The 9782-nt window shown below is 46.2% G+C and overlaps 1 long non-coding RNA gene across 1 annotated transcript; it reads right to left on the bottom strand.

Moving 5' to 3' along the window:
• Positions 1–654: 654 nt before the first annotated feature.
• On the bottom strand, positions 655–7515 carry LOC134472578 (uncharacterized). Its single transcript, XR_010042464.1, has 3 exons — positions 6851–7515; positions 1419–1606; positions 655–1130 (listed from the first exon to the last, which is right to left on the bottom strand). It is a non-coding gene; the product is annotated as an uncharacterized LOC134472578 (long non-coding RNA).
• Positions 7516–9782: the final 2267 nt, after the last annotated feature.

Raw genomic sequence — 9782 nt, 5'->3', positions numbered from 1 at the left:
GTCTTAAGTGCCAGAAATCACTAGGATTTCTAAGAACCTGAAGAGTAGATGAAATCCCAGTGTGACTTGGCATGATGGCACAGTATGAGGGGGACACTGCACTGGGGCTCACGGCCAGGCCGCCCAGGGTAGGAGCTGGAGAGCGGAGGACTTGGAACCACTCAGGGAAAAGTCTGTTTGGCCGCCTGAGCTACACAACATGACTCTAGGTGCAGGATCCGATACCCAGCCACGATGCCACTGACACATGGGACAAACATCACTGTTTCTAAAAAAAGAAAGCCCAGCTACGGAACACGAATTCTAGGAGGGGGCAAACACTTTACAGATGGACGGAAGTTAGCTGAGCATTTTAAACCCATATTTATCCTGCACAATTCCTTCTTTTTGTAAAGACAGAGTCTATAATGTAAAAGAAGCAAAACACCAACAATAGCGGAACCTGCTGGGGTAAAAACACAATGTTCTAGCAAAGCCAAAAAGGTAAAAAAATGCCCTCTAGTTCTGCAGTCATTTAGAAAACCAGAACTATTGTGCTTTTAATCGAGGGGTGAACAAGCTCCTCTGACTGAAAGCATTAAGGTGAAGTGGACATGTTTTACATGTTGTCCTATCCTGAATGAACTGTAAAGAAAGAAGACAAGAAACCCTGAAGCTTCATCTTTATTCTGGAAAAAGAGAGAAGGTAAAACTAGAATGGAAAAGTCAGTAGCGTATGCTTTGGAGAAGGAGCCAGACCTCAATTTACCCCTGGTACCTAGGAGAAAAATCCACCATAAGAAAGACGTCAGAGCCACGCGGTTATCACGAATTACAGAGCAGAGGTCACGCAGCACCCACACTGAGAGGAGAAACACGTTGCTGGGGCCCGAGAGGTTCTTCTCGCCACCCTGCACAGTGAGCACCTTCTGGTTTTGGATGAAGATACTGCATGCTTTTCTCCAAAGGCTGCCGTGACGAATGATCACAAGCTGGGTGGCTTTAAAACAGCAGAAGTTCCTTCCCCGGTGATTATCAAGCACTTGACAGCTTTCACAGAGGAAATTTAGCAATTGTTCTCAGCAGATGTAAAATGCTGATGCTCTTTGGGGACATGAGTTCATTTTGAGATATACGCCCTCAGGTAATAACTGGAAAAAATTAAATCACACATAATAAATACAGCGTCAAAGCCTCAATCATCTGTCAAGTAGCTTAAAATATGGTAATATGTGGATTAGATACTTAAATATGATGTCCTGCCCAGGTTTCCTGTGGATAGAATAACCCCACATTATAAGACGTTTTCTAGGTGGCACAATTTTTTACTCTCACTTTTATGTATATATTTTTTTAAATTTTTGCCAAGGTGCACACACATTACTTTCTATAAAAGCAGGGGAGAAAATAAATAAATAAAAGCTCTGTTTGAAAATTACCTGTTCTTGTGCTCACAGCTGCTCACGGCCTGCCAGTCTTGTTATGGTCAGTCAGATCCATTCATCTGCTTCTTCATTTCGTGTTTTCCTGAATTTTAATCCTGTCTTTCCCGAGGCCCTTTTGATCAAGAGTGGTACTGTTTTTCCTGTCCCACTGAAATAACAATGGGCCGTGTGCGATTACAGACCTGCGGAAGTAAAGAGAAAATGATTCTGAAAAACATCTACTTAAAAAAAAAAATTAGAATGCTTCTGAAACACAGCATCACCCCAAAAAACAGGATGAAAAGTTCTGCTGTTGATAGGAGCAGAGCAAAACCCCAGGTGAGGGCGGGTTGAAGAAGAGGCCCAGGGTTCTGGTTTGCTTCAGATGCTGACTGTGCAACTACAGGGTTTAACGTTTGCCCTGCTGGATTTTTGATTTGCTTTGGTCCCAAACCTTTATATCCCTGTTTGTATCTTTCAGAATGGGAATGTTTTCTCTGGTGCCACTGCATGTTGGAAGTGTTTGACTTTGTTTTCATTTGTACATGGGGTTACAGCTAAGAGTTTGCTTTCAACCTTGGAGGAGCCTCGGGACTTGGACTCTTAAGCAGTGCTGAAACTGTTAGGACTTTGGCGACTCTTGCAGATGGACTAAATGCCTTTTGCATAAATGGATGTGCATGAGTCTTTGGGGGTCCAAGGACAAAATGTGGTTCCTAATGTAATATAATTTTAACAGACATAATGCTGGTTCCTAAGGATTGTTAAACCCGTGTAATAATGTTCAAGTTGCAAAATGGTAAAAAAAAAAAAAAAAAAAAAAAAAAAAAAAAAAAAAACCACCATGTCTTTGTATCTGGAAATCAGTTTTTAAAAGGTGTCTGGTTGCCAAGCTGACATGGAGTGGATTGTTATGGTTGATACATTTGATACAGTGTGTCACCTTGAGAAGTATAAATGAGAGACTCAGCAGGGGGCCAGGAGCCTTACTTAGTAAACATCCCCAGCCTGTGCAGTAGAGATGGCAGGCATGCTGCTCTCGCCTTAGGGTGGAGGGGGTAGCCTGCTTACAACCTAAGAGAGGAAAATCGGCTTGCTCCCCCCACCCATTTAGCTCTGGCTGCTGCCTTGAAGTGTTGGCCCCGTGCAACGCCACCCTGCCTTGGAGCCAGCTGATTATGGACTAAACCTCCACAAACTGTATGCTAAATAAACCTTTCCTTCCTTCATTCTGGGCATCTGGTAGCCCTGAGGGACCGACCAGCTCAGGTGCTGTGGGAATTGCTACAATGTTTCTGCAGCACAGGCTTCCAAACTTCACAGAGTGAAAGGTCCAGCACACCGAAGCAGCGGCCCCCTCGGAGCCCTCAGCCCAGCGCTGGGTGCAGGGATCTCCAACCCGCTGGCTCCAGCCAGAGAAACCCACATGCGAGCCCAGGGCAGGGGCAGCCCGGCTGCAGAGCGGTGGGGCGGAAAATCGTGCAACTTGGAAATAAGTGACCCTGCTTTAAACCAACCTGAGCAGCGAACAAGTTACACCCAAGAACCTGAATGTTACACTGAAAAATCTGGGTCCAGAACACCAAGAAGGACAGAGGTGGCAGGGAAGGCTGCAGCACGGTGAGGGCACCGCGGTCTCTGCCATGGACAGGGCCCGGCCGCTGAGAGGGACGCGCGGAGGCTGCTGACCCTGACCTGCCATGTCCCTTGGGCTACGCTTGACTTTGTTCCTCGTCCCGGGACCGAAGACACTGGCTGTGTTTCTGCAGCGTTTATGCATTACCTCTACCCTCGGAGTCTCTCCCCACCCCTCATTTGAATCAGAAATTTATAGGAAGCCAATAATGTTCCGCTGCCCTTCCTATTGGACTAATAAGGCTTTAACAAAAATCCTTGGGCAAGCCTTGGTCCCTGCATGGAGAAACACCCAGTCCTGTGCCATGTGGGTGCTGTGTACATTGTTACCCCATTCCCGGAGGGGGACAACTCTCCAGAACTAGGACCACTTCCAGTAAGGAAATCGTGTATGGAATCTCATCCCCAGAAAATTATATAAAGGAATATCTGAATAGATAGGTTCATTCCAGCCCTGCCTATGAACATTTTAAAATAGAAAAGAGTCCAGTATCTCCAAAAGGTATTAATTATGTGTGAAAGAATAATTGCATAATGTAATAAAACTAATTATTTAAAAATGGAACACCTTGAAGTAAATAATAGAATAAACATGTATCGCAGATTTAATGACAAAGGAAATTGTCTTTACTACATTATTTACCAAAACCCAATTTAGCAATAGATTGAATATATATATATATGACCTTGTTTTAAATTGTAACTGATACATAACACAAAACTATACATATTCCTGGGAGGTATTCTGATGTTTTGATCCAGTAAGAAAAGCTATTAATAATAAAACTAAGGGTAAGAAATGCTAGGGAACAGATAGAGGAAAGACACCACTTGTCTTCTATGGGTGAAAATGCAAATTACTACGGCTACCACGGAAAATGGGGACTTTTCTCAGAATTAAACAGGATTGCCCAGAATCCCGGAGATCAAGTCAGTATGTGAGGGACAGCTGTGCTCTGATGCTGATCACTGCCCAAGTAACCGAGAAATGAAAACGAGCCAGGGACGCATCACCTGATGAGGGCCGAGCATGTGGTGCACGTGGACAGCTGACAGTGGACAGCGGATGGGATGAAAGAAGCCAGGCGCGGAGGTGCGCAGACACCAGGGCCTCTGTGAGCTCATGTGGAATCTAAGACTTGGGCTCACAGACGCTGAGCCTAGAGTGCTGGTTACAGAGACCAGGAGAGAACAGGATGGAAGGGGGTGCCTGGACACCAAGCTAGGGATGCCTAGGACTAAGAAGCTGGGGTGTGCAGTGGCCCGCAGGGTGCTGGTGCATCAGAATGCTGGAGGAAGGAGCCTCCCTGGTTTCATGTAAAAGCAATGGTACATGTATGAAGAGACAGCTGTTTTAAGCTCGGTGCCCTGGTTCGATGTGGAAGAGAGTTAGCATGTGAGTGAGCGACCAGATGTGCGGTTACTTTCGCTTTTTGCTCCATGTTCTGCTCTGTGACCCTAGGAAGGTGATCATCCTGTTTGCCTTATTAACTGGACTTTCTTGTCCTTTGGGTAGGAGTTGAGTTTGGAAACCAGAAATTGCCAGCATGAGGTCAGAAGTAAGAGAGGTCTGTCTCTTTCCCGCAATGGCCCACCACTGCCCATGGTTTCGAAGTGGCTGTGGTCAACGTCCCAGCCACCTCTACCCTACGCAACTTCCGACAGCTGTGCTGACAAGAGTCTCCTCAGGCTTCCCGCTGCCCCGCTGCAGGGCCTGCAGGCTTTAAGGTTCCCCTCAGTGAGCCTCCTCCTGAGCGTTTCTGTTCCCTGTTGCTTCCCTGCAGACCACTCGCACCTATGCAAAAGCCGAAATACACACTTCAGCATGGTGTCCTGTGTAGGTCTTCCCCTCACCTGCTTGCCAAATTTGACCCCAAGGAAGAGCCGCTCTGAACTGGTCTGGGAACTCTTCCTCTACATTGGCCGGATGCAGAGTGTGGCAAGCCATGTATCAGCGCTGCTTAACTTCTCACTGGCTGTGGCTGCAAAGTGTGGGAAGCTCAGATGTCTGCCCCGCTCCTGGGAATGGAGGCTTTCACCGTAATGATAAAAACCTCCGTGAGCTAGCAGTTTCGGACTGGACTGATAACATGCATGAGGAAGTACATGGAAATGGAAAACTCAAGGTAAGCCAGACAATCGACTGGCTCTCTAGGTGTTGAACAGGAAGTGTCTTTTTTTAATCACAGAGAAGACACGGCAGAAGATCCATCCCAAGACCAAGACCGAGTCTTACAATCAAAGAAAGGCAATTCCAGTTAAATATGCAAAACCTCCCATCTCTTCCGCTGAGGGAGAGACCTGGGCTCCGTAGGAGCAGCACTCTGAGATGGGTGCAGCGACGTGGGCACACAGAGACCAACACGCTGCACTGCAGAGGACTCCAGACCCTCCTCAGCACTCCCTCCCTTCCAGAACTGCCTGCATTGTCCCACTGTTCCCCACAGCAAGCCGTTGCTTTTGTATGCAAAGCTTTGAATAATGTCACCAGCAGTGAGGAGCTGCACACTCTTGCTGTCACGCACGTGGTTCCTCTGGCCCCCGGACAACTAGGAGATGGACAGCTCAGAGCAGCCCGAGGGAAAAGGCCAGAATCTGCTCCAAGGATGAGGCAGCATCAGCACAAAGCATCTTCCCTGTGTGCAGTGCCAGGAGTTGTAGCAACTTTGGTACAAAGTGTTGACAAGAGTATTTGACCAGAGCAGATGAAATGTCCACTGATTTTAGCAGAATTTTGGAGAAACTCAAGATGATAGCTCAGGCAGCTGGGAGTGAAGTGGACAGTGGTTTGGCCTGTGATCCTAATGAAAACTGAACTACAGGAGATGCCCGTGAATGCCTGAGTGAAGGCTCTTGTCTATGGAACAAATATGTTCAAGGCAACACAGCTCTGGGAGAAAGAGATGAACACAAGCTCATCCAGGTCCTGAGAAATGAAGAACTGGTCATTCCCCCCACTTCCCTGGGCAATCCATCAGGTCGGGTAGAATTGGGGGAGAGAATCACACACTGCGTTTTCTTAAAGATGACCCAGCTGTGGAGCTGCTCACAGCTGGTCTCCTTGACATAGTTGGAAGGAGTCAGCCCACAACAGACAGGCAGTGAAACATCGGTGTCTTTTCAGCTACCATCTCCAAAAACAAGTGGCAGTAATTGTCTTGCACCAGAAGATGGAAGAGTGTCTGCTGGATGTGACGTAGAGAAAAGAGAAGCCCATTGGCTGCACTGTGACTGCAGGGCACGATGTCCATGCAATGAGCCGGCAAGATAGCCAGGGCTCCAGTGGACCATGACACGATGGGAGAAGGAAGGGCTGGCCTGGCTCTGAAGCAAGGTGCATCCCTGCCTACGTCTCCAGGCTTGGCTCCATTCCTCCTGCTTGTCTTTGCAGATGAGAATTCATGCACCCTTAGGATGGTCAGTTTCATGGTGATCATGTCTCAGAAAGGTGCTTATTAGAAGAGAGCAGATGCTGGGGGTTGGAGGGCTGGGGAAGGCTGGGGCTTGGGGACTATTCTGACTTTCTCTTTTCCTCCTGGGCTCCTTCCCTTGCTGCTTCCTCAGAGTTTAGCCAACAGGAGGCCCCACTAGCAGTCATACAATGGAATGACATCGATTCCAGAGCATGCATTATTCTCCTTGCTGTCGATCTGTCTGTCTGTTTGCGTCTGTGTCTGTCTCTCTGTCTCTGTCTCTCTCTCTCTCTCTCTCTCTCTCTCTCTCTCTCTCTCTCTCTCTCTCAGCATTTCTGGCTCCCTATCTATAGTAACCAGCTCCAGCCAGGTAACCTCTCCAGCAGAACCCCAGCTCACCTGATCAGACAGCATCTGGTCTCCCCGAGAGCATGGTGGATTCCTGTCGCTGCTGGCCTCCAGGCACTTCACCATCCCTTTTCATTGCCTCAATTCTTCCCATTCTTTTTTAAAAGTTCATTAACAAGCTTTATTTGAGCAAAACATAGAAGAGGATTTCAACTCCAGTGATAGCTCAGAACATCCCTACGTGTAACATGGTGAGTCAGGAGGTGATGAGACCCCCAAACCAAACAAACAAGGAATGATTTGCAAAGATTAATTGATTGGCACAGTTCATCATTCACCTTGTTTGGGCAGCCGTGGGCCCGAGGCTGCCTGAGGCTCAGTCCCTCGGCAACATTCTCGGGCTAAATGTGATGACCGGCTGATATGTGGAATATCATGTAAGCCACATGTCTGGAGTCCAGGTTAGGTCAAATCTTACCATTTGAGGATAGAACCAGGTTTAGGACAAACTTATTTACAATCCCTCCACCTTTGGTCATCCTTCCATTCCTGAGGGACCACATTCACCACCAAGAAGAGAAGGGTAGGATTTGCTAACACACTTGCAGGAGAAGGCAGGAGATGACCCAGCCGTGGTGGGGAAAGCATCCTCCACAGAGCCAGGAGCCGCTAAGGCCGGACACTGCCAGGGGCATAGCTGAGGCCGAGGGAGCACGTCTGAGTTCTAAAGCGGGATAAAGTTAGAGAAACGGCAAGCACTGATTTCATCACACATTAACCCAAACGTCACTGCAGGGACTTGGGGTTTCACTCTCTGTAAGGTGACGCTTTGGGGAAGTTTAAATTTGAAAGGGAACTTATTGAGCACGATACCTGAAGGCTGTGCAGGAGTTCGCCGTCCAGGTGAGTGTGGAGCTGTGAACTGCAGTCCTCTTGCACTGATTCGGGCCAGAGATGATCCTAGCTTGCATCCAAATGGCAGCCCAGAGGGCGAGGAAGGGTAGTGGGTCCCACTACGCATTCAAGAGAAAGCCAATGGTACTGGCTTCTGGTCCGGGGGGAACCACAGGAGTCTGACTACTGGGCCTGAGAGGTGGGAAGACGGAGGCCTTACATTAGCACAGATGAACTTCGGTTCGTCCAAAGGGAAAGAGCCAGCGTACTCTTCTTACTGTGGTGCATCCTTGAATTCTTCTGATATTTCATCTATCTCTTGTGAGACATGAACATATTCTGGACCACTTTATTGTTATGTCATGAAGATTCTCTGATTAGCAAACGTTTTTCTTAGTTATTCCCTCGTAATGTACTTGGGCTCTTTATACTTGGCAATGTGTTGTAAAAAGCAATATAAACCAAAAATACCGTGTGGAGATAGAATGATAGAAACATTTCCCAAGACCGGCTAAGGTTCTGAAGATCATAAAACAGACCATCAAGGGGTCTCTTGACAAATCCAAGAGAAAACACGCTAGCTGTGGTTAAGCCGCTGACGTCAAAGCGTTGATGTGTCTCACGAGAACACATGCCAGTTTGCAAATGTTTCATAATTTAAACACATTGTTTTCTTACAAGCGCTTCAGATTGCAGTAATTACAATCTGATGTCCCTTCAAAAATCTGAAACTATCAGTGTGAATTTGCCTAGAGTTTGAACAAGACAAAAATGAACACTGCCACTGAGTTGTGAAGATAGCAAAGATCTCTGTTTTCTTATAAGTAAATTAAACTTTTAAGTAAATAAAACTACATTAAATGTGTATGCAGAGACAATTCATGCAACTTAGAGGTGATTCAATAATTTTCATTCTCCACAGGTGGATTCATCGAGGTGAAATCCTGAAGGGAGAGAATGTGCTTGAAAATACAGAGCAAAAATTTCCATCCCAGCCATCACAAGAGTGAAATAGGTTTTCTCGGGTTTTAGATTCTCTTTGTATCCTCATTATAAAGGTCTTAATTTATGCAATTCTTTCAACAGCCACTTGGGGCCAACCTAATTAATTTGGACCTGTGATATATCAGAACTTGGATTGGGAAAATCCATCTATTAGAAAAGCTTGTTTTCATTTTTGGTACACATTTGTATCTCCATAGGTATGGAGCTGATAGATAGCTATCTCTCCTGAGAAGTGAACATTAGAACTGCTTATTACTCACTAGTCAATAAAACTAATAAATAATAAAACCAAGGAGCAGCTATTAATACTCCTAATAAGGAGATCTTACTCTACACTTTCACAAATAATAGAATTAAATACACAAATTCTTGCTAGTCTGAAAATATGCAGGGTATGATAAAACTTATAGATGTAAATAAAGTGATTGTTGGTCTCAAAAAGCAGCGTTGAAAAACAACATCCATATGCACCACAGTGAGGTGTACTATTAGAACACATGCTTACAATGACCTTTACATGTAAGTAGCTTTTCGGTTTTTTACACTTTTCCGCACCATTTTATAAACACTATTAGTTTGCATCAAGAATTCTTTAAAAGTCAGTCTAAATCCACTGGCTGATCACATTTTCAGGGTCCAAATTTGTAGAATCTAAATTTATGCCAAAAATTATCAACTGTCAAGCTGCCTCTGAAGTGGAAATGATCCACACACTTGTAGAAGCCCCTCGGACCTGCTCGTGGCTCCAAAGATAAACTGAGGTCCTTCCTAGAGCTTTGGAGACTTTTATTTCTGGCCTCTGCCTTGGCTGTAGTTGCCCCCAACCTCTCTAAGGCTCCTTCTACTCATTTAACCACAGCAAACAAACGAGGACGAAGGCTGTAACAAACCTGTCGCCCTTCACGCAGCCGCCCTGACCTTCTGGAACATTTCTGAGCTCACACAGCATGCTCTACCTCTGGTCTGGGGGCCTGCTCTTCTCCAGTCTCTAATTTGTAGGCCAGATCTTCTTACCTTTCTAGGGATCAGCTCCCTGGCTCTTTCTGTCTACCATGGCAATCCAATATACTACTCGCTCTGCTTA

The sequence above is a fragment of the Cavia porcellus genome, unplaced genomic scaffold, assembly GCF_034190915.1.
Source record: "Cavia porcellus strain 051 isolate PalLab524CR breed Dunkin Hartley unplaced genomic scaffold, mCavPor4.1 scaffold_2, whole genome shotgun sequence".
NCBI classification, from domain to species: Eukaryota; Metazoa; Chordata; class Mammalia; order Rodentia; family Caviidae; genus Cavia; species Cavia porcellus.
This window is presented reverse-complemented; position numbering and strand designations above follow the sequence as displayed.